We start from the raw sequence: 25,292 nt of genomic DNA on the forward strand, positions 1-25,292 counted from the left end.
GACGCAATCCCGGAAACAGAATCTGAGCTCTCGAGAGCGTCACGATGGCGTCAGAGAAGGGAGTCGGGGGATGGGGACATGGGGATGGGGTGAAGGAGGGCACTTGTGATGTGCACGGGCGCCCCGTGGGACTGATGAGTCACGGTATTCTACGCCTGGAACTAGTTTTATGCTGTAGGGTAACTAACTGGGACTAAGATGAAAAAGGAGGACGAGGACGAGGAGGGAGGAGAGAGGGGCAGGAGCGGGGAGGGGGAGGAGGAGGAGAGGGACCAGCACGGGGAGGAGTGCGGGGAGGCTGGGGATGGGGAGGAGGAGGAGAGGCCCCAGGGAAAAGCCAAGAGGGAACTTAGAGCAGGGATCCCCTTCTAGACATCCAGACTCTGGATGCGAGCGGGTCGTGACCCTTGTAAAGTGTCGGCCGGTGCCTGAGAGAAACGAGGGTGGTCGTTCTCCTTCCTGGGCCGCGGGCTCTCCTTACAGCGGCTGAACGTGGGACAGGCTGCACCCCCTGCTCGCTGGGGCAGGAAGGGGCCGGGCTCATCGCCAGGGTGGAACGCAGACGGGTGGTTCGGCTGCGTGGGCGACCGTGGGCACTTTCTTCTGGAGTCCTAGAGATGCCTGCCGCACACACCCCAGGTCGGCGTCTCCCCGAGACAGCTGGGACTCGTGTCTTCATGGGACGCGCACACGGATGCCGCCGCGGCTGTATGCAGAACCACGCGTGAGAACCATCCGCGTGTTCCCGACAGGCGAGCGGTCGGCAGACGGGCCCGGCTTGCGGTGGGAGGGCCGGACAGCACGGAATCCAGGCCCTGGAGTCTCCACGGGGCGCTGCTCGGCTCTCAGAGGAACCCACAGGCACACGAGGGCCTGAGTGTGCAAGGACGACGTGCCGAGTGAGACAAGCCTCCTCTGTGAGGTGTTTTCAGTGACGCTGGGAAAAGCAGAACACAGAGAAGGGGGCTGAGGGGTGGGGGCCACAGGGAGAGGCTCCTGGGAATCTCTCGTCCCCACCGTCTCGGAGGCCTTGAGAATCCAAGTACGTGTTAAAACCCGTCACTGTGCACACGCATTTAATGTCCATTTTACTGTACGTTCCCTCCAAACGAAACCGCCCGCCTGCAAACGTTAGGAAAAGAGCCTATTCGAATCGAAAGACGAAGCATGTTCTTCTCCCGGCAAATCTAGCGTTCCCTCATTACGTACGTTAATATCTAATTAAAATGTCGGTAAGCTAAAAGGTAGCGTATTAAGCAAGATATTTAAGAACAGCCCAGGGAGCGCGGCACGGAGATCGGTGAGCTGGAGACTGAAATTCGCCCCACGGAGGGCAGCTCCTTGAGAAGGACCAGCGGGTCCGCAGGTCCCCACCGAGACCAGTGGGCAGAGGGACGAACCCACAGCGTGCGTTTTGGGGAATAACACAGGACCCTACCTTCAGAGGCAGCCGAGATTAGAAAGAGAACAGTTGGAATAATTTATCTCCAACGAATGATAAAAATCAGGCGAACTGGGCGGACGACAGGAAGGACGGCGTCTGATGGGAGCAGAGGGAAGAAACGTCTAAAGCTCATCTTACCGCAGAGGAATCTGATTCAGAGATGAAAGCTCTTCCCACCAAGAAATCACAATGCCCAGCTTCCGAAAACAGCAGAAAACCATCGATCCCCAGCAAGACAGCGGCATCGTGAGAAAAACAGCAACAGGACGATGAGTGTCCGTGAGTACAGACATAAAGTTCGTCATAATGCGGCGAAGAGAAGGCAGAAGCTCATAAGGAAGGAAGACGGTCATTCTGATCTGTGTTTGCCCCAGGAGGCGTGGGTGTTCAACAGCAGGAATCAGTTTTGCATTTCTCTACGCTAATAAAACAAAGGAGCAAAACGACATGCTCCTCTCAATCGATTCAGTTAAATTGTCTCATAAAACCGGACGTTTGAATAAGAAGAAATTTACCGTAATATAAAACATCGATCGTTCGCAGCCAAGTCGTTGTCGCCACCAGTCGCCATCTAAGAAGCCGTGCGCACGCCGGTTTGGGGTGAATTACTAAACCCGGGAAAGCAGTAAGAGCAACGAAGGAGGGCAGGTGCGCCACAGGCTTGGTTAGGGGCTCTGTCACGAAGACGTTGACTCCCTCAAACTAGGTCATAAAGCTAATTCGTTTCTAATTAAAAATCCGACATCTTCTTCCTCTTCCCCTTCTTCTTTGCGTTCATCGCCCTCTTTTTCCTGAAGGAGAAACGTCCCCAGCAACGGCCGAGCTCGCCCAGGGGCGTCGGGGGTGCGGGCGTGCCTGTCGCGGGCACACGTCACCCCGCGGCGCCGGTCATTCTCACGGTCAGGAAAATGGACTTTGATCCCAGTTCACACCGGGAAGAACAATCCCTTCTGTTTGGACTAAAGGCCAAACGCAAGAGTAACGGACGTCCCACGTCGACGCTGGGGGTGATTTCATGCCCTTGGGAAGGTCAAGGGTCCTCACGGGACATAGGAAGTACAAACCGGGCACCAGTCCGACGGGTTAAATCATCCTGAATTCCAGCCGCGTCGCGTGGCGGCTGATCTGTGAGGACAGAGACTGTGTGGGGGTCGGCCGGTCGGAGCTCAGCAGTGCAAGCTTGATAGCAGGAGGTCCGCACGCAGGGGTGCCCAGCGCCTGCCCGAGACATAAGGTGCACGAATACGCGGAGGGACCCTCGACGTCCTTCACGTGCTCGGACACGGGGAGTGACACGAGACAGTGTCAACCCGCACACGTGCACGCACCTACTCACACCCACGTGCACGCAACCGCACCCACACAACTCATGCACACACCCCACACGTGCCCACACATGTCCACAGGCACATCCGTGCAGGCACACACATACCCTTGCACACACACCTCAGTGGCCGGGGTCAGTGAGTGAGCAGCCTGCGGCAGCGGGGACGCACACACTGTTGTTGGGGTCCCCCGACACCCGGACACGTGCCTGGCGAGCGGGTCGGCCGTCCGCTGTTGGCGTGTGCTCCGGAGAGTCACGGGTGTGCACACATTCGCTCGTGCAGCCATGTGCACAGCAGCCGTGTCCGAGGGGTAGCTCGGAGGCCGTCCCGAAGCCCGCGGAGGTGGAGGGCGCGAGGACAGGGAGCACGGTGGCGGCGAACTCAGCGAGTCTGAACTACACGTGTCAGGCACCGGTTATTCTCAGGAACACGGTATTTGAAGGAAGAACAAAACAAGCCACAGAATCTAGTCTGCCGCGTCCGTTGATTATGATGCTCCAAACGAGACAACGTGAAGAATGTTGTTTTGGGGTTATGCGGGGAAACAGCCCTATCTGGACAGCACGGGAAGGTTAATGAAACTTCAGGACAGATTTTACCTTATAAAGGAGAAGCACCTCATGACCACGGCGCGTGGGAGCGGGGGGTGGGGGGATCTACCTCCTGTGGCCGGCGGCGGGCGAGCGCTCGTCTTTGCTCTTAGCATTAGTTCTCGACCTGTGGGTGCCGGTGGTTCCCGCGTGCTGCAGCCGTGTTCCAGGAGCGACGTCGCAGGGGAGCACCCAGCTCGCGGCCACGTGCAGAGAAGGAGGAAGGCAGCGTCCGGTGTCCCCGCTCCCGACGCGGCACCCTCCGGCCCCACAGACGTCAACACTCTGCATGTTGGTGGCCGAACACAGATGTACCAAGACCCGCGTTCCGTGGTCGTAGGTCAAAGAGACGCAGAACGGAGGACGTGCACTCCTGCCGTCCCGGCGGGTTGGGATCTCGGCAGGACAGCCATGGGCCCCTTCCACCCCTCCTTCCGGAAGGAGAAATGGGGACGAAGGTGACGCCTCCATCCACGTTCACAGGCACTCGCAGGGACGCGCTCTGCTCGATGCCGTCTCCGCACCCGCAGCCCAGTCTCCACGGTCAGAGCCGGTCAGACATGGTGCCCTTTCTCTGGGCTCCCTACCCCCAGGGCTTGGGGGCTGACTCTGGGGGGCCCCTCGCTCCACTCTGCAGACCACCTCCCGTCCTGAAGACACAGGCGGCCAACCAGGGGTCTCCCGGCAACCACGATCACAGTGGGCCTGACCACGTGACAAAGGGGACCCTGCCAGCCCCCTCATACCCGCAGGCAGTTAGGTTCCTCTTGAGAACACAGACGGATGGGGTGGATCCTCCTGGCCACGTGTGGGCCCGTTTCCTCCCCATTTTTGTGGTTTCTCAGCAGATTGTCCACGACCCTCGTCCCGTCCTGCCTTAGTGTTCGCTCACTACTAGACCTGTTTTCTGTCTCCACTCCCATTTGGGGACGTTTTCTGTGTTTGAGAAGAGCTGGCTTTGTTTCTGAGCGTTTCCCCAACAGTGTGGATGCGTGTATGTGTGTAAAGGGACAAGACAGGCCCCTCGGATCCCTGGACGCCCGGGGGTTCTGAGCCACGGTCACTGGGAGGAAGATGGCTGTGGGAGGGTCATGGACAGCAGGCGGACGGCCTGTCCACAGGGCAGGTGAGGTCCCCAACCCCTGTGTCCCCGTGCCCAGCCCAGGCCTGACCGGTGCTCGCGTTCGTGCCGACTGCTGAATGAACGCGGAGGAGGGTTCACTGTCCTTCGTGCCATGAATGTTCCTGCCTGCTTCCTCCTGAGGGTGCCTTCTGGTCGGCCGTCTTTAAACGTGCTGCTGTCCCCCCAAATTACTCTGAGAATCCCCAGCGTGTGTCCCAGGTTTTCAGATGGAAGTCCAAGTTTGTGAAGACGACGTAGCTGCACAGAACGGAAACTGCGACGTGGTATTTTGTGTATTTTCTCCCCTTCCATCATTCATTGCGTTTCTGGAACATACATGGTGGGCAAGGCCTGTCGTCATTCCAAACCCATCAGGCCCGTCCACCGACGCTCATCTCAGGAAAGTCGGACTTTTGCAGGCACAGACGCACCTGCTGTACTCTGCTTCTGAGATGCGGACTTTGATACCGAGACAGAGACAGAGACCGAGACGGGGGAGGAGGAAGAGGGAGCAGAGGACGGACACACTGTCCTGGCCAGGACGGGGCTGACCCCTTGCATTTCCTACGAAGCCCCCGAGGGCACACATCACGGTAGGATTTAAATCTGTGATGGACGAGTGTCCCACTCTGCCTGGCTCGGGGGGACGGGGCTGCCCTGTCAGCGGGTGGTGGGAGTCGTAATCGCGGGAGGAAGGCATTTGCGTGGGTGACCAGTGGTCCCCTCCACGCGGTGCCGAGACCCACGTGGGATGAATACATACACAGAGGACACAAAAGTGAGGGTAGAGACCGGAAAGGCTGAGGGACCGGTGCCACCTTTCACCGGAGTTCGTGGCTGGAGACCCTTGACAAGTCTGCAGACCGAGACCCGCCGTCCCCGGACAAGGCCGGCATCCGAAGTCAATGATGTTGTTAATTACGCTGGCCACAGACAAGTAGGAAATAAAATAAAGAAAACAGTATCATTTGCTGTAACATCAAGACACCTTCGAGGTGTTCTGCAAAGGAACACTTTGGACAAAAGCACGTGGCCCTTCTACACCGAGAAGCGCAGATACCGCAAAAGTAGCTGTTGAGGGAAACCAAGACGTGGATGGGTGAGGGCTCATCGCCCTCTCGGACGGCAGAACTTGCTGTGAAAATGCAGACTCTCGCCGGAATGAACGCGTGGTCAGGTTTCAAGCTCGGTCAAAACTCTGGCAAAACCTCGGCAGGAAGCTGAGCGAGCTTCTTCTAAGGTCTGCTCGGACACGCAGCGAGCCCCAGGCGGAGCGGCCGGATGCCACCAGCAGGTGTCTCAGGCTCCCCGACCTGCGTCACCGCAGTGACCGACATCACCTCCCCCTGTGGGCCTCCCGGGAAGGTCCGGGGCCCCTTGCGTGGTGTGTGAGTCCCCGAGAATCCGTGGCACCAGCCCTTCGCTCCGTGAGGTTTTATCCTGTGGGCTCCGGTCGGGCCCCGACCTGACTCACCTCTGAATCCTTCCCACCTGACTGCGCGACGCACCTTCCGCCGAATGAACAAAGCCCACGGGGCCTGGGTGGTCAGTCTCAGGCCGCGTGTTCCCTCTCTGCCCGGGGGACACCCGGGATGTCACCCCTCTGTCCCAGGGTCCCAGTCACCACCACACAGGGGTCCAGAAACTACCTATCCAAGCCCAGGTTCTCCCCCTCCAGCCCCTGACCCTGCCTGGGCGTCTGTCCTGGGAGCACTGGGCTTCTCAGGTCGGGGGCCTCGGGTGATGAGGCTGCGGAAAGGGGAAGCTGCGAGCGGGTACAGGGCCAGGCGGCCGGGGCGGCCTCTCCTCACAGCTGCACCCGGTCCTGCTGGACCACGCTGGGCCAAGGGGCCCGGGGCAGCAGCCGGGGGCTCTCCCAACGGAGGACCGAGCTCTACAGGGCAGCCGCGCACAGTGGCCGTGGGTACACACAAGTCCCTGCTCTGGGTCCCCCAGGGAACTGTCCCCAGGAAACACAGTGGTTTGGGACTCTCCCTGTGCCCCAGGCTCATCGGCATGTGGTTCCCGCTGAGCTGTCCCCCACACGTCACACGAGGGAGCACAGGGGAGGGTTATGCCTGCCCACGGGGCCGTGAGCACACAGGCTGTGCCCAGATGCCAGGATCCAGGATGCTGGATGTCAGGATGCCGGCATGCGGGGATACGGGAATGCTGGGATGTGGGGGTGTCCTGATGCTGGGATGCGGGGCAGCTCACCAGCATTCCCTGTCCAGGGCAGCGCCCTGAGAGGCTGACGCTGTCGCCGCAGAGAGAACACGACGGAAGGGGGTTGGTGGGCACTAATCTGGGGCCGGACAGGACTGCGGGGGCTTGAAGAACCCGCCCCCTGCACTAACCTCGCCTCCCGCCAGGTCCCCACCGGCAAGCCTCGGGGCCGGGCGCCTCCGTGGGGCCTGAGCGCGGATGCGGCACGTGTTCTGTGACGCGCGTCATGCGTCCAGGGGCCCAGGCTGGCTGTGGGGTGATGGCTGTGCCAGACCAGGCTCGCAGGACGGCGTGGGGCAGGTTGAGAGAAGCTTCCCGCACGAAGGTGCCTTTGCGAGGGCCTCTCCCCACCGGCTCATTTCACAAATGGGGAGACTGAGGCTCAGCGAGCACTTGCCCTGCCTCACTCCAGAGCTCGGGGACCCCCAGTCCCAGAAACCTCACATCTAGTTTCTTAGCGAAGGAATCCAGCCCCAAAGTCCCCTGACCAGCGTCTGCTTCCCTGTCCCCCGGGACGGGCGAGGTCGGGACACCGGAAGCACCCGGTAGAGGTCTCCTGGCTCCCTTTCCCGCTTCTGTTCTGGCTGGACCCGCACTCCGACTTTACCCAGACCTCAGCAAGCGAAGGCTGTTTCCGGCTAGTACGGGACAAGGGGTTAGCGATTTCTCTCGAGCAGGTCCCATCTGGGGGAGGGCGTGAGCGGGAGCTGGGGACCCCTGTGTGGTGGTGACTGGGACCCTGGGACAGAGGGGTGACATCCCGGGTGTCCCCCGGGCAGAGAGGGAACACGCGTGCCTGAGACTGACCACCCAGGCCCCGTGGCTTTTGAGCAGGGCCCTGAGAGTGAGCACCGCGTCAGCCTCCCCCTCCCTGGCCGGGGGCCTGGGGAGCAAGGTCAGCCCAGCCCCCACCCTTTGCCTCAGCCCTGGCTCTGGGACGGCCTGGACGCCGGCTGGCTTCTCTGTGGGGCTCTGCGCACCTGGCGCCCCTGGCATGTAGCTTCCCTGCGGCGGAGCCCAGCATCCGCCTGTCCACCCGCTGGCATCTCTCCCCTCGTGCTCTGCCCCCACCTGTCCGTGGCGTGACTAAGGACGCCCAGGACCTCCCCAGGGTGTGGGGCTGCCAGAGCCTCCGCAAGTAGGGCTGGTGGACACGGAGCGCCGCGACCCACTGGGCACGCGGCTTTCACTCTGCAGAAGGGGAAGACCGAGGGGGCCGGGCCCGGGACCCGGGACCCCCTGGACATTCAGGGAGCGTCACTCACGAGCCACTAACGGAATGACGAGGACGGAGCCGATCGGCAGCTGTGTCTCCCTGTGGCTGGGGCCTGGGAAGGGGCCCGAGGGTCCCTAGGCTCCATATGGTCTTCGGAAAAGGGGTGAGTGTCCTGCCACCGGCTGTGTCCCAGTCCGGGCGGAAGGCCTGGGTGGGGACGCTGGGTGGGGCGGCGGCCACAAGCCCTGGTCCGATCCAGACCGAAGGTCCCGGTCGTCTGTGCAGGCGATTCGGGAAATTCCAGCCCCGTCTTCCAACAGGGCATGAAGAAGTTCTGCTCACATCGCTGTGGTCACCGGCCCCGTTTCCGCAGAGAGCCGGGCCGCCAGACCTCTCTCCTCCCACGCGAAAGGCGAGAAGCCACTGAAAAATCCACTTAGGCTGTCTCCGCGAATCTTCATTTTCGCCTCTGCTCCTCTGAGCCGGGAGTCTGGGCGCGGAGTCTGCCTCAGTGACGGCCTCTCGGGGTGCAGGGGGCGGGGGTGGTTTCAAGGTCAGGAGCGCCGGCCCGCCGCCTGTCCGTCTCCCAGTGATTGCCCCGAGAGCCAATCTCCGGGCCGCACGTTCCCAGTTGGGAGCTCTCTCAAGCATGAACTATCAAATTATTGTCAATTCGGGCTGATTTTCTAACCGACAATGGAAAGTCTTCCATCGACTTCATATAGGACTTTTACCCACTTTCTTATCTATTCAAAAAGAGCAGAGAAAGGTCACAGGCACACGCAGTTAGATCTTGGCTGTTTATTGAGGTTTTATGCTTGGTTTAAAACTGAATTACTGGGGCATAAAGTGAAAATGCATTTATGCCCTTCAGGAAAACCTGTACATAAAAATTAAATTGTATTATGAAAAGCGGAGAGCCGTCTGGGAAGCCCAGAAGAATTGATTAGGAGATCAGAGTGCCCACGAGGACACGTAATTAGCCGTCCTTGCCGTCGTGGGTGTGCTCCTGTCACTCGAGGCCGTCCCCCCAGGGAGCACATCTCCGTGGATGCCAGGAAAGTGGTTGGCACGCTGGGCATTGATTGCAGGGTGCCGGGAGGTGGCCCGGACTGCAGCACCCCCAGATTCACGCCCGAGGCGGGAGGGAGGAGCTCAGAGGAGACGAGGCTCCAGCTGCCCCCAACACTCCAAATCCGAGGTCCTCATAAGGACTCCCCTCCGCAGAGCAGGGTCCACGCAGTCGGGGACTGTGAGCGCGCCCCAGGGCCCACGCGTGCCGGCTGGTGGACTCGCGAGGTCAGGGCAGCCGGCACAGAACAGCCCGATTTCAGTGTTTCCGTTCACTTGATTATAACGTGATTTACGCAATCGGGACACGTGCCACGCGTGGCGTGTGGCAGCAGCCGTGAAGAGCTGTGGGGGAGGACACGGGGTCTGTGTGGCCTTCTTGTGCTCCGCATGATCACGAGGCCCGGAGGTTGCTGGACGTGGACGGCAGCAACGTGGGACATTTGGAAAACAGTGTAGGCGCGACCACCGCAGCCCGGTGTGGGGGACCCCATGGCTTCCCCGGCCAGGCGCGCACAGGCTGTGGACTGTCACCCGGGTCCACGTGCACGGACGCCACACCAGCTCTGCAGAAAGGGACGTGCGAGACGTCGACGCCGCAGCTGGGCCGGTGAGTGACCGCCGACAAGGGCGCCTCTGCTGCAGCCTTCTCCGGTCCGTCGGATGTGGCTGCGAGCAGCCTTCGCTCCCTCCAGAGAAGCTTACTGTTTTCCAGGAACGGGATCCCCTGCGGCCGGAGCCCTCTCTGAACCACAGAGATGCCGCTGCGCGCTGCTCGGGGCTCACATGCTCAGAACGGCCTGGCCACTAATGAGGCGTTGGAGCTCGGTGAGGCTGGCTCAGTCCCGACGTCTTCAGTCGGTGGAGAACGCTGTGTCCCTTGCCTGGCGTGTTGGCGGAGCCCGCCGGGCCCTCCCGGGGAGGTTATGAGTTGGAAGCGGCAGGCTGCATTTGCTCGGCATTCGTGAAATTAAAGCGGAGCCGTCTGAACAGAGCGTTGGAGTTGCAGAATGGCCCGTCCCTGGGGCTTACAGGGTGGCTAGCGTAGCCTTCACTGGCAGACTTGTCGAAAGACAGGTCGTTACCACCCGGGGCAGACGCACTGAGTCCTGGGATGGCAGTGATTACCTCGGCGGTCTAGACGGGTGGGAAATCAGTCCTTCACATCCGTGGGGTTCTGGTCCGTACACCGCCACGGAGCAAACTCGGGGATGACGCGGGACGACTGTGCATGCCATTGACCCCGGCAATATGACGGTGACGCCGGGTCCTGGTGATGGTCATCATGATGCTGGCCGTCACGGTGACGAGGACGATGACGCTGCGGGTCACGGGGACAAGGGGATGGTAATGCTGAAGGTAATGGTGACCGTGACAAAGACGCTGGCGGTCATGGTGAGGATGAAGGATGATTGTGATGATGATGATGATGAGGTTTGGGGTGACAGTGATGGAGACACTGGGGGTCACCGTGGTTGTGACGATGGACGATGGGGACACTGGGGGTCACCGTGGTTGTGACGACGGACGATGGGGACACTGGGGTCAGCGTGGTTGTGACAATGGATAATGGGGACACTGGGGGTCACTGTGGAGATCATGGTGACGCTGAGCGGCACAGCGACGATGATGTCACATGATGCTGTGGGTCATGGGGACGATGATGGGGACAATGATGGTGACTGCAACAACGATGCGGGCGGTCATGGTAGCAATGACATGACATCACGTGTACCCCTGGACTTCCCTGGTCGAAGGTACACTCATGTGGTCATCGTGCGATGCCCATGAGGACATTTTTCGAGCTGGCCTGGCCTCTCCCAACGAAATCAGGTACGTGGGTTGTGGCTTGACGCTCGCCTAGTTTTTCTGATAAAAAGCAAGTCAGAATGACCCGACGGCAACCAGACAGCAACAGTATAGAAGGAGACAGAGAGAAAGGACACTGCAGGCCAGGACCTTCATGAGCTTAGATGCAGAAATCCTCAAGGAAATGTGAGAAGACGGAGTCTGGTGGGGCACAGAAGGAACACGCTGTGTGACTGCGTTCTATGGGTGCGCGCCATGCCTGGGCTCCGTGGCTGGGCTCCGTGGCTGGGCTCCGTGGCTGTGCCCGTGGGGATGCAAGGCCGGCTCAGCATCCCATGCCCACCACGGCCATCCGTCACCTCCACGGACCGACCAAGAAAAGTCGCACGGCCCAGGACCCGATGCAGAAAGTATGCTTGATGACGTTCGACACCCACGCGTGAGAGAATTTTTCTGCAGAAGCGGGGCTGTTAGCCTCGCAAGGAACATCTACAAAAACCGCCAGCTAACCCCACGGATGGTGGAGCACGCAGGTTCCCGAGCTCGGAACCGGGCGCTGTTGTCATCTGTCCGCGTCAGTGCGCAGCACCGTCCAGAGCGCGGGCGCCCAGGAGGGTGAGAAACGTACCTGCAGGGCACGTGAGTACGGAGGGAAGCAGTGAAACCCCCTGTTCTCGGGTAGTAGGACAGTCTGACAGAAAACGGGTCTGTAAAGCCACAGACAGACCAACAAAACCAGAAATCCCTCCTGGAACTCCGACGTCTTCCCTTCTTCTCGGCATCCTGGACCCCGTGCACCCCCTCCTTGGAGACCCCCCCCCATCCCAGGGCAAACGCGCCCCATCAGTCATCGAACCGGAGATTGTGAACTTCGCTCCTGCTTTGTTCTCCCGAGAGCACTTCCTGCGGTCAGACACTCCATACAGCTTTTATCAAACACTTGTTTGATTTGTTTTCTGTGTCTTTCCCCTAGAATTTCAGGTCCTTGGGGGCGGGGATGCGCAGGTCCCGGGCTGGAGGCTGCCACGCTCCCACAGCCTGGAGAGGCGGCCAGGTCAAGCCCCTGCTGAGCTCCAGCCCCAGAACCTCCCTCCTCCTGGACCTGAATAACTGCATCTGTGAGCCGAGGGGCCGCTTCTCCCCTTCCGCGATGTCGGTGCCTAAAGCAAAGTCACATCCGCCTTCAGACCGGGTTCGGCTCTGTCCGCACTGCCGGGGATGGCGGAGACACAGACGGCCCACAGGGTCGCGGGATCGGCTCCCGGTCGAGGCTGACGGCAGCGGCGGGTTTCCTGTTCGCAGGTGTTAAATCTCGTGTCTGGCGGGTTGGGACAGGAAGCCCATGGCCGCGGTCCCCGCCCACTGGTCCCACAGCAGTTCCCCGCCCGCCGCCGCCACCTCCAACCAGAGGGAAGGGAGCGGACAGGCTGTGCTGTGACGACGGAGGGTGCTTGTAAGGTTGGCAGGTTCGCTTCAAACCTCACTGTGGCTCCTTGTCACTCTGATGTCGCGGGAGCCGGAGCGGGCGCAGGTCTTTCCAGGGCCGGCTGTCCGCACCAGGCTGCAAACCACCGACCCGTCCCTGAGGTGGGGGCTGCGGTCACAGAGGACCCAGCGTCTGTGGTCTTTATCCGTTGCTCCGTGGCAACAGGGGACAAAAAAGCCCCGGATGCCAGTGGCATTTTCAGTGACGTCCCCTCTTCCTCTTACGTGGGATAGGACAGCCCGGCCGTTCACGGGCCCTCTGCACATTCCGGTGTCCTAAACGCCCTCCAGACGCTGACTCGCCCTGCTTGCCCTTGTTCAGTCAGCAGCACCGCCTGCTGGACGGCTGCTGTGTGGGGGCCGCGTGGAGCCGAGCGCCGTCTGCACAGCGTGGCAGTGGGGGAGACACGAGGGTCCGGAGACCGGCTGGGAGCGGCTCCCCACACCGTGAGCAAAGCTGGAGGCCCTTAGACCGGGCTCGAGTCCCCTACGGCTGGGGACCGTGGATGGCCTGACACCAGGCCCCTCGCAGCTGTCCCCGCCAGGCTGGGTCAGAGCACCTGGGGCCTAGCCCCGTGACCTCACCCCTAGGCACGCAACGGGTCCCCCCAGTGTTCGGGGACTGCCGCCTGTTGCTCATCTCCCCGCAGCCTGGACATGAGGCCAGGCCAGCAGGCGTGGGACGAGCGGACCGGCTGTGTCGACCAAAGGGTCACTTTCCGGCAACCCAGTGTTCTTGGAACATTTTCTGTATATCGTGTTTTTTATTGTTACTGTTTTTATTGGTTAATTAAATTTTATCAGCCCTGCCCAAAGGGAACCATCTCCGTTGTAATTTTCACAGCAGGTGCGTGTGTGCCCGCGAGCAGGTGTGGGGGTCGGGGCACGCCGGTCGGGGCTGTGCCTCTCTCCTGACCCGCGGGTTTGGGCCGCAAGATCGGCCGTCCCCACCTTGCCTGCTTGAACGTGCCTCGTCCTCTCCGACGAGGGCTCTTGCTGGAACAGGCCGGTGTTCCCACACGTGCGTTTTCAGTTCACGGTAGTTGTGTTTGCTCAAAGCCCCTCCCATCTGCCTTTGCTGGCAGCACCGTCCTGGAGATCGGCCAGGACCCCCGTGACGTCAGGCCCCTCAGAGGCTGCTCTGCACCACGGGGGACCGCACCCCACCGGCCCCACTTCCCTCCCTCATGCCAAGCCCCCACGTGCCTCGGCCAGTGCCCCCTGCCCCAGACAGCAGAATGACAACTGCTCCCAGGGACCCAGAGGCGCCCCGCTCCCCCCGGGGTCCGTGGGCTGGGGGACCAGGGGCGCGGTCCCCCACGGCCCACTGCTTCTGCAGACGGCCCTTCTGTTCCTCTCACCGTTCCTCGCGCTCCTTCTAGGTTTTCAGGGAGCTCTCCCAGCTCTCCCGGGGGTCACTTGCCTTTCAAACTGTCCCACGGGGCCTGCGCGAAACGGACGTCCTTCGTGTCACCGGGGACGCGCTCGCAGCGAGGGCGCCTGCGTCTCACGGGAGGAAGCGCCAGGACTCTGAGTGCGTGTGAGGCCGTGTGCTTGCGTCCGTGTGACGAGCTGCCGGACACGCGCCCTGCTCCCCTCCCCCACTCGGGCGGACACTGCGGCTCGGTGGTGACCGGACCCTCGGGAGGGGGGGCCCACAAGCCGGAAATGCTGGTTTTGGCCCCACATGCGCGTCTGTCTGTGCCCTCGCCTACTTCTCACGGTGGCTTGGAGAGTCCCGCTCCTGTCCGGCCGTCCGGAGTCCACCCCTGGGTCCTCTGGCCTGGACCCCACCTTGTCTGGGGTGGCGCGTCTCTGCCGCCCGTGGTTTCCACCCTGCGTCAGCTAAGCTGGGGTCCTGACCCCAGGCTCTCCGGCTGCTGAGGTCAGAGGCTGATCTTCCCGTGATAGTCCTGAGGGACAGCGTCCCGGGACACAGTCAGGGAGAGACAGAAGCAGCAGACGGACCCAGAAAGCAGGGCCCGGGCAGAAGCTCAGGTGCCTGGAAGAGAAGGGAGACTGCGGGCAGGAGCCACTGCTGTCACGGGGGAGGCCACGTGGCCAGGGGGTAGTGGGGAGGGGCGGAAGGCAGAGGGGGTCGCCCGTGCTGGTGAAAGTAGCTTCATACCTGGACCTGGTCAGCGCGTCTCCTGAGCCCAGCTCTGTGCGGATGCCAGTCCGGGCCTCGGGCTGCAGCGGGACTGCGGGGGTGGGGGGACACCCCGGAACCCGTGTCCGGTGCTGGAGCCTGCCATGGGGACAAGTGAAGCAGGGAACAGGGGAGCGAGAGAAGACAGCTGGGTGGACTCTGGGACACGGGCAGGGTCCCTACAGGCTTTCCCTGCGGAGGAAGACGGGACGTGGGAGGGCGGCAGGCGGGGTCCCAGCAACCGTGGGGTCTAGGTCCGGAGGGAGGCTCTGCTCTCCTGGGACCTTCTCTTGGGAAGCTCTGGGCCATACTGTGCCGCTGGCCTCCTGCTGGCCAGCCCACCCTGGGGACCCTCAGCCCTGAGTGGCCTCACGGGCAAGGCCAGGCCCCGGCCAGAGCTCACGAGCTCCAGGCCCTTCTGCCTCCATGGCTTCAGCTGCTGGCAAGGGCCCGGCGGCGTCCGTTCCGACTCCCTCAGCTCCCGAGCTCTCCTCTGCGGCACCTGGCCGGGGCTGCTGGTCTCTTGAGGCCAGGACTGCTTTTCAGGACAGCCAGCACCACAGAGGCAACAGGATTCCTGAGAGCCCGTGGAAGCCGCCTCCGCCGTGGCCTCTGTGCCGCCTCCGCCGTGGCCTCGGTGTCCAGCTGCCGCGAAAGAGCACGTGTGGCTCTTCTTCCGGTCCAGGGGAGAGTGGCCCACCAGGGTCGTGGAGTCCGGGTCCTAAACTGTCCTTTCACTCCTCCACTGACCCCAACCACGCAGCATCCAGGACCCCCGGGTCCCCTCCCTTGGAATGGGCACCAGATAGTCCTCAGGCAGGAGAATTTTCTGAAGTGACTGTTTTCATGCACTGAGACTCGGGCCAGAAACACAGCGAACAGCAGAGTCGACCCCGTGGGTCCGTGGGTTGCAGATGAGCTTCTAAGGCCCCGTGCGCAGGGAGCGTGGCTCTGGGCTGGTGTCGGGCGCCCCGTGCCCTGGCTCTTCCTCCCGCACGTGACATTCGCACCGGGCTAGAGCTCACAGGAGAACGGGCGGTTTTTCCTTTCAACCCCACTTTTGAGGGGTGGCTCCCTCCACAGTCAGCACCAGACCCTGGATCCTCCGGCCTCCACGGCACAGTCCCCAGGTCCAGCGACTCCAGCCCCGGGGAAGCCTAAGGGCAGGGCAGGGCGGCCAGGAGTAAGGAGCCTCAGCCCGCCCCACCCCACACTTGCCCGTGGCTCTGCCCAAGGGTCAGGGTCCAGAGAGCTCACAGGCTCCGGTTCCTCCCAAGGTCCTTGCTCTGCACACAGGCCGTTAAACACGGCGGCTTCTCCTGGAAATCCGCAGGCAGGAGCAGGCAGAGTGCCGGTCGCAGGGACCAGGAGGGCACCGGGTCTGCGGCGCGGCCACCGACAGACCCCGCAGCGGCTGCGGGGGCCAGTGCGTCCTAGGAGGGCGTGCTCGGCAGCCCGGGCGGTGGCGGTGGGGCCGTGGCGGCACCAGCGGTCTCCTTCCAGATCCTGCAACATCAATGAGTGTCTCTGCAGATGCCCAGCGCACCCCGGGCCAGCAGGACGACCGGGAGGCTGCCCACCATAGGGGGACCGCGTGTCGTCAGCTCTCCTGCGATTGTTAGTGTCAATATTCATTTGCGTTAATTTTCGCTGAGCTTTCTGTGAACTAGACTGGAGGGAGGTGCTGGGGGACGAGGGTCCACCACGTGGTCCAGCTTCACCCCTCCTGCTGCAGGGGGACTTGGGGGCAGGGCCCAGATCAGGCGCTGGCAGAGACAGACCACTGCCACCCCACCCCTGTGGACCCCCACGACCAGTCTGAGACCCCTGCCCGGGAAGCCGAGGCCCAGGGCTCTGGGTGAAATTTCCGCCACCAGGACCCCTGCCCCACGGGGGCACTCAGGGCCGCTGGGCTTCACACGGAGATGCTGATCCTTGATATTTTAATAAAATGGTCTTTGGTTAATCCGTGTTCCCTGAATATTATTACCTAGTGATGCTCCGACGCTCACCGGGTCTCACCCCGTCCCAGCCAGAAGCCATATTAACTCATCAGATTTGTCGACTGAGTAACTGATGAATTAATAATCCCAAATAATGGATGGTATTACGGGCTGCTGATGCGCCTCTGCGGGATAAATGAAAGGCAGAGCACAGTCGGGGAAGGAAGCCGTCTCCAGGCTCATTAATTTGGCCGTCTGCGCGCACGTCCGAGTTCCAGCCCAAATAAATATCGGGAGGCATTCAGGCCCCTGAGGTCTTTGAGAAAGTCAGTTATTGGAAGGCTTGCGTGGAAAGCTTTTAACCTCAGCGTAATTACCACGGAGCTCACCACCGTTTGACTTCCATTAGCCCAGGGTCGGACGGTCCTCGCACTGTCGCTCGCCCAGGTTAAGTGAGTTTGTTTTTCATAATTGCGTCCCCTCGACAGCCGTGCAGACAACAGCGATGAGAGGCGGGCTGGAGCCCTTCTGCTGCAGACACTTTCTCGGGTCACCGGACCTCCTCCCGACGGCCTCTCGGCTTCCCAACAGAGCGCTGGCCGAGCGCTGGGCGCCGAGGGCCGGCGGATCTGGGGCGGCGCGGAGGTGCCGGGCTGCATCGTGTGGGTGTCCTGGCCGCGGTTCGAGCACCGTGGCACAGGATGTGCGGTCGCGGGAAACCAGGGACGCGTCACCCGGGGTCTCTGGTGTGTCGCCCTACGATGACCTCCACATAGAACACTTAGTACAAAACGCTGCTTCCCAGAACCCTACCCGGGGCCCCGATGAGCCCACCGCATGACGAATTTCCCTCAGAATCCTCCCGGAAGTCATTTCAGGGGCTCCACGTGAAAACAAACACGTGAACACACAGGAATAAAACGGAAACAGAAAGACTTGCCTTGTGGTTTTTCCCTCCCTCGCTTCCACTCGACCTTCTACCGACGTCACCTGACATGTCCGTGTTTGAGACGTTCCCGATGCTGCTGGGAGACACTCGGAGACCGTCTCTCCCCACGCGCACATCCCGGATGCGAAGGCAGCCCTGGGCGCTGCTCTGCTCCCGGCTGGCGCTCCCGGCCGTCCGCGCTGGCGTGGCTCTCGGGCCAACGTCGCCGCTGTCGGCTCTGCGTGTAGAGCTCCCGGCGTGGGTGGCCCTCGCGTCTGTCACGTGCCGGCTGCAGCGGCTTCCAGCCCAGTGGCCGAGCGGGGGATGGCCGCAGAGACCGTCTTGGACGACGGAGCAGAAAGTATTTACCCCGGCCGTTTCAGAGAAAGCTCGCTGCCTCGAACAAGAACGCCAGCTCGGAGCCGCCCTCCCGGCGGGATCCTCTGCGTCTCTCACTGATCTGGAGACGTGAGATTTGAGCTCTTTGTTCACACCCCGGCGGGGCTCCGGGAGGGCAGGTGGGATCCGGGCTCCAAGCTTAGTACTTGGTGCCAACATCACCTGCCTGGCTCAGGAGGGACGCCCGCCCGCGCCTCCTCTGCGCCGCCTCTGCCCCCGCCCCTCGCCCCGCCCCCACCCCAGCAGTCCTGCTCTCCCAACATGAGACCTGGGTCTGAACAAGGGATTCGGAGGTGTCCTGGTGGTGAAGAAAAAGAAGGGGCAGAGGAGGGAAATAACCTAAAACAGCGCTTTAAATAGAAATCAAGGAAATACAAAGAATGGTATCAGAAAATACAAAGAAATCATCTTGCATATAATCAGGCTAAACTCAACTGTGAAGATATGGATACCACATGATTGAGTGTTTTTGAAAACTTTCCAAGAGGCATAAGCAAAATGAAACCACAAAAAACTTACAAATAAATGGATGGAAAAAATATGGCTCGCAAAGTAGTGATGTTAGATTTAGATCCAAATTTAAGATACATAGAAACGAGGATGAACAGGTGCGCTCAGTCATGGTAAATAGTTTATAATTCCAGGAGAAGAAGGCATTATAGACTCATATGCTTAATAAAATCTTCAAAATACACCCAGAAATCTAAAAAGTATAAGAAAAATGGATATACCCACTATCGTAACAGGTGAGTTGAACACTAATATTTTTTTAGGTTAAACAAATAAACGATAATTGTGCTTCTACAGATTTGGATCACAAAACCAACACCCTGGAGAAAATAGAGGTGTGGGGATCCCACAGGCAAAGCAATATGTTTATATACATGTTAGCCATATATATGCAACCCTTTTCTAGTATGTATCCGGCATTTATAAAATTAATGCTAATAGACACTAGTGAGATCCTGATATTTTAATAGATATATTTTTTCCTGTGGACAATACAGAAAATGCACGTATAGAGAAACATCATTTTGGAAACTTAAAACAGTGGCTTTACACCAACATCAGTGCAGCAGAAGGCAGCAGGACTGACTGAGACACGGCAAGGATTTTTTGCATGAAAACGTGCAGCACGTGGCTAAAACAACACTTAGAATGGGAATTGTGCCGTACACGGCTTTGTTAATGAAAATAAATAGATGCTCAACTCTGGGATATAGTAAAGTTAAAGTAGACCTAGAGAAAGTTACAACATGTTAAGAAGAAAAAATAATCAACTTCAACAAATGCAATGTTTTTAATTTAAGGAAAAAGAAAAAAACTTGTTACTATGACTGTTAAGAAAGGAAAAAATAACCTATAGTAGTAGGAAAAAGGGAATATAACTTAAAAATAGAGATACTGAAAACTCAAAGAGAAGACTACAAGAGACTCAAGACTAATAAATAAATACATTTGGCTCCAAATCGGAAAATCAGTTCAGATCAGAACAGAGACATCATTAGCCCCTCTGGGTACATGCAGGCCAAGTGTATGATAAAATCCAACACTCACACCTGATAACTTTTAGCGAAATTGGGAGCTCAAAAACATTGTAAGTACAGGGGCGCCTGGGTGGCTCAGTGTGTTAAAGCCTCTGCCTTTGGCTCGGGTCATGATCCCAGGGTCCTGGGATCGAGCCCCACATCGGGCTCTCTGCTCTGCTGAGAGCCTGCTTCCTCCTCTCTCTCTGCCTGCCTCTCTGCCTAGTTGTGATTTCTCTCTGTCAAATAAATAAAATATTAAAAAAAAAAAAGGAAAAAGAAAAACATTGTAAGTACGATATTTGAAAAGGAGACTGGAAGCATCTCCGCTTATGTTAAGAACATATACGGCTACTCGCTGTGGCTTCCTGAATTTGGCGTTGCCCGAGAGAGAGGGAGGTGTTAGCTAAAGCAATAAGACATGAAAAGTTACATACGAGTTCTAATACTTGAAAAGAAAACGTTGAGTTCACCATGTTTGCCGATAACAAATAGAAAATTCTGGGGGATTTACAGACAATTATTGGGACTAAAAAAATGAATCCAGAAAAGGTGCTGGACACAAAATCGTCCACAAAATAGTAACAATTCCTCCATACCAGGAGCAGTAAATCAGAAACCGTAATAGCAAAAAAGAAACGTACTTACAACCTCCTCACCACGGTGACACCTGCAGGGGAGGCTGCAGGGCCGTGTTCCGCAGAAGCGACCGCCTGTGTCTGGACAAGTTTCTGCACCGTATTTCAACCTTCTGAGGATCACAGTCACCTTGCATTTAAACTGCTCTTAAAGACAAAGATACAACACAGGATAAGGTCTTTAGGGCAAAATAAAAGCTACATGTTACCGAGCTTTCAACACAAGCCCATGACGAGTCACACAAAACGCTGCCTCTTTGCTCTCTTGCGAGCGTGTGAAAGGCATCACTTACGGCATTGACAGGGTCAGTAGAGAACCCAGGCCCAGGAGAAAACCCAACAGAACACGGGCAGGTTTCTATGGAAATAAAACACAATTTATTGCAGACACGAAAGAAGACCCGACCTGAAGAAACGGAGAGAAACGTCGTTTGCAGATCAGAAATCTCAAAGTCGTGAAGCTCTAAAATCAAAGCACGATTTCAACTCTCCTTCCTATGGGACTTGATGATCTTACTCTGAAGTCCACGTGATAAAACCAGGACATGGGAGCCGACGGGACCCTTCAAAGAAGGTGAGACAGGAATCCACTGCCCCGCCTTATCCTGCCATCGGCCATCAGTAGCTGAGTCAACGCGCGTGGGGACCGAAGCGGGGGATGGGCAAGAGCGGGCAGCCCTGTCTGTCTTTACAAAGAGAGATTTGGAGGCAAAAATGGCAAAAGGTTAATGTCTGTTTCGTCTTGACGCAAGCACAGGAGTGCCCTTTCTGGATCTTGGAACTGTCTATGTAAGTGATGTTTCTAGGGCAGACCCTGGTCCCCCAGGGCTGAGGACCTCCCCACCCTCACCAGCCTCTGCTCAGAGCGCAGCCCGCATCCCAGCCTCGCGCGTCCTTCTCGGCTTCGCTCTGAGGGCACCTGCTTTTCACCCGCGGGCTCTGGGAGCTGCTTGCTTGTCACGGCCCCGATCCGCATGGGGCCCCCGCATACGCGGTCACTCAGATCTCAGCGCTTCCTTTTGCTCCAACGGGGGCCACCCTTCGTGGAGTCCCCACAGGGGGGTTCCGCTTGGGGTGACTGTGTGCGAACAAGCTAGCTGGCCCGGTCACTCACTAAGAACGAAGGTCTCGTGTTCAGCCTTTCAAAAAATAAGACGAGAAAATAAACATGTAGGTTATAAGCCTTGAAGAGAGAGTGTTGAATTCGCCCTGTTTGCAGGTAACGGATGCTAGAAAATTCTGAGCCGGGGCGCCCGGCCGGCTCCGCAGGTTAAGCGTCTGACTCTTGGCTGTGACCTCAGGGCTGTGAAAGTGAGGGCACTCAGCAGAGTTCGGTGCGCCCTCTCCCCCTGCTCCTCCCCACGCACTCTCTCTCTGTCTAGAATAAATACATGAAATCTTAAGAAAAAAAGAAAAAAAGAAGAAGGGGAGAAAACTCTGGGGACTCACCCCGCACCAAGCTGAATGTCCCACCATCTCCGCTGCAACGTTGGTACTTCCCCACGCCGTTCCAGAAGCCCGTGTTAGGTCAGGGAGATGTGTTCCTTACTCTCCCCCTTGACCCCTGTGCTGAAGACGGGTTTTTGGGACTGTCTGGACGACCAGAAAGCAGCAAAGACGATGGGGGGGGGGGCGACTGCCGAGGCCAGGTGACCAAAGGCAGTAGCGTCTCTCTTGGATGGCGTGGACTGACTGAGGGCCCAGGGCCACCGAGTGAGGAGGACAAGCCGGGATGCAGCCATGTCCAGACTGGGGTGCGAGCCAGCCCTGGGGGCGCCCTGTGAGCAGAAACGGGACGCCCCGTGGTGCCCAGACCTGAGTCTGCAGCAGGAAAAATGCAATCACGACCCAGCTCTTAAGAAAGCGGGTTTGGACTCGGTCGATGGTCCCAGGCAAAGGTGCTGTGCCGTCCCCTGGGCACACGGCAGTGGCTCTGTATCGAAGGGTGCCCAGCCACCGAGCTGAAGGACCGAGAGGGCCCGAAACTCCAGTTCCCGGAAGCTGCAGGGGAGGCCCAGCCCAGCGGACCCTCGGGTCAGAAGGTGAGCACACGGACAGGGGCCCCCGCAGCCCGCAGGAGGCTCCAGCCAGGACTCCCGGGGGCCCCTTGCCGCTTGGGAACGGCTTCTCTGGCAAAGCCCGGGTGAAGCCCAGGGGCCTGGGGGGAGGACGTCCGTCCCGCAGCGTCCGAGGGCAGAGCCTGCCGCACGCAAGCGCAGGTGCCCAGGCCCCGAGGTGGGAGAGGCTGAGCGAGGTCCAGGAAGGCGGGAGCTCCAGGCGGGGAGACACAGTGAGGAGGCCCGGAGAGTGGGCGGGGAGACAGCTCCTGGACACCGTGACTGGGAAGCCGGGAAGCGACCCACTCTGCCTCGTCCTGGCAGGCCCACATTCCGGGACTCGGCTCAGTCAGGCGCTGTGAGGCTATGGACGTGGACAACAGCTGTGACGCGAGACTTCAGTTCTGAGAGGAGGGCCGCCCAGGCCCCCGGGTCCACAGGTCCATGTAAGTTCACGCCGGCCGACAGCAGGGCTGGTCATGGGCAGACGGGGCGAGAGAGAGCGGCCCATGCTGAGCCGTGTTCTCTGGGGGAAGGAGGGGCTGGGCATGGCCGGCAGCTTTGATCAAGTTTAGGATCGGATTGTTTGGATGATGCCAGTGGGCTCCAGGCCCTGGGGTCCATGGGGGCCCCGGGGGACTTAGGGCAAGAAAATATTGGGTTAGTGTGTGAGTCAGAAAAGACGGTGGCTGGGCTCACAGGCTCTGGATCCGGCCTTGGTCTGCTGAGAGTCCCTCGCTGTGTCTGGGAATTAGTAGCCTGGGGAGGGGCGTGTCCTCCCGCCAGCACGGTCCCAGGACGTGTCGTCACAGCCTCACCGAGTCGTGGTTAGCACATCTGTTGAGACCGGGCTCAGTCGGGGCGGAGAGAAGGAGAAGCTGGAGTGCAGGGGTGAGGAGTTGCAGGTGGGAGCCCATGCAGGGCGGGCGGTGTGGTCTGGGGTCCTGGAGGACAGCGGTGGAGGGGGCGTGAGGGCTCTCTGGTCCGGCTGCTGCTCAGGGGCAGGTAGACAAGGAGCGAGCCACGGCGCGGTCCCGAGATGGTGGGTCCCTGTGTGGCCTGACTCCGGAACAGTGCAGCCCTGCCCTGAGCCGTGAGTGCCCTGGGCCACACTTGCTTGCCTGGCGTCGCGGGAGGGTTTCTCCCCCGGCTGCCCTTTGAGGCCCCTCCTGGGTTTCCAGTGTATAGCTTGACCAGTTATGGCTTCTCCAGGATTTCAACAGAACTCAACCCTCGGGAAGGAAGGACCAGGTACACTCAGGCGATCGGGCTGGACCGCGTGACAAGGAGACAGTCCCTGATGCCTGCCAGTCTGCCTGAGCTCCTGCGAGGGCGCGTCCCCTGCCCCTCGTCCCCACCACATCCCTGGGCCTCCCCCTGAAGCTCCTGCTGCAGCCGCGACATTGAAGACCGTCCACGGACGGCAGCCCACCCGCTTCCCAGGTTGCCGGCCTCCAGAGCGAAGCGACCTTCCTTTTCCAACGCAAACTTGGGTCTGCAGCATTGGCTTTTGGTCCCTAAGAGTCTATGCTCACCTGGGAGAGACGGGTGCAGCGGACGGCCCCAGCTGTTCCTAACCAGACGCTGCGTTTGGGCAAAGCACCTTCACGCGCTCGGAAAACTCACTTCTGCCCGCTGGTGCCCGTGGTTTCCCGAGAGGCCTCGGCACGGGGACAGCGAATCAGAGAAGCCTGACCCCGCTGACCTCCAGCAGGACCCCGTTCCCCTGAGGCTGGAGGGTAGGGCTGGCTGGCGGAGCACCGCGGCCCCAGCCCCATGGACTCAGGACCCCGTGCTGACCAGCTGGTGGGAGAGGGAGGGGGTGCCTTGCAGGGCTGGGGGGTGCTGAATGTGTGACCCCCAAGGCTGACCCCTGACACCAGGTAGATGGGCTTGCTGGCCGGGGCCTTTCTTCTTCCGAGATGTGAATGTGCATTTCTGAAAGCTGTATATTTCGTGAAACTGAAAGATGATTTTATTCACTTCCTGTAGCCACGTAGCACCAAGGGCCGGGGGCTGAGGCCTCAGACATTCGCCGTGTCCTGGTCCCCGAGGCCCGCGGTCCAGGGTTGGACTGTGGGACGCCGGCTTCTCCGTGTCCTCGCTTAGTCTTCGCTGTGGGAGTGTGTCCGTGTCCGTCTCCTCTTCTTAACCGGACACCAGTGATGTCAGAGTGCCGCCCCGTCTGTGTGACCTCAGTTTCGCTCGTTTTACCTGCGCGACTTTTTACAAAGGTTTTATGTCCACCTCCTTCTGAGATGCTGGAGGTTAGGGCCTCGACATAGGGATCTGGGGACACAGTTGGACCCACAGCAACGACTGAGCTCCAGGTCCTGCTGGTGTGGGCTGGCTGGTCTGTGTGCTGGGGAGGGCAGGTCCCGGGCCCTGCGTGTGGGTGAAGGGAGCCCCGCCTGCCTTCGCTGTGGCCTGTGTGCCCGTGTCTCTCCCCGTCAGCTGCCTCCTGGGAAGGTGAGTGGATCAGGACTAAGGAGTGATAGCACCATCTGGGAAACCCGATTTTGGGTGGAATTGAGGTTTTTGGCGGCTGTAATCATTCATTTCTGCCCAGGTGATTGGATCAGCTCTGAGGATAATCTCATCTGTGGAAGACATCTGTCAATGGCCGCTCTGCCTTCCAGCAGGGCCGTGGGGACCCTGGGTCTGAGTAATCAGGGGCCCCATCGTGTCCCCTCCCTGGGGGGTGTGTACTGGCCGGGACATGGTCACTGTCATCCCGGCCCCGAGGGCAGAGAGATGTGATGCTTTCTCTGCCTCCTGGGGCGGTGGGCCTGAGCTCTGCTCCCCTGCAGGTAAGGCCCTGACCCTGACCTGTTGCAAGGCAGAGATCCAGGCTCGATTTTAAATAATGCAATTAACGATTCCACCTCTGAAACATGGTAATTGTAATCTGTCTCAGCTCTAAGTGTAATTATATTAAACTCCGATTTTTCCTCAAATATGCATTCTAATTCAATTTTCCTTTTTTTCTCTTCTTAACTAAATCTATTATCATTCCCTCAGTTAAATTATGCTTATTGAATCTTTGATGAGACCTTTCACTGGCAATCAGCTGTTTTAAATTAATGCTCCGAAGCCTTGGGGATCCTGGGGCTCAGCATGGGCTCCGAAGGCTCCGGGGGAGCCAAGCAAGTGAGCCTCGAGGCCCCAGCCCCGTCCTGGAGGGGGGACAAGGCGAGACCCCGGGGCACACCCTGCCATCCATGGCCCCCGTGCACGGTCCCCGCATGCGACCCCCCCGTCACCGGGGAGCGCCCCATCTCCGCAGGACGCGGTGTCCTCGTGCCGCCACAGGCCTACCTTCCTCGGGGGGAGAACGGGTTGCTGCAGGAGGTTACTGGT

This window comes from Meles meles, chromosome 7, assembly GCF_922984935.1.
Source record: "Meles meles chromosome 7, mMelMel3.1 paternal haplotype, whole genome shotgun sequence".
Classification (NCBI taxonomy): domain Eukaryota; kingdom Metazoa; phylum Chordata; class Mammalia; order Carnivora; family Mustelidae; genus Meles; species Meles meles.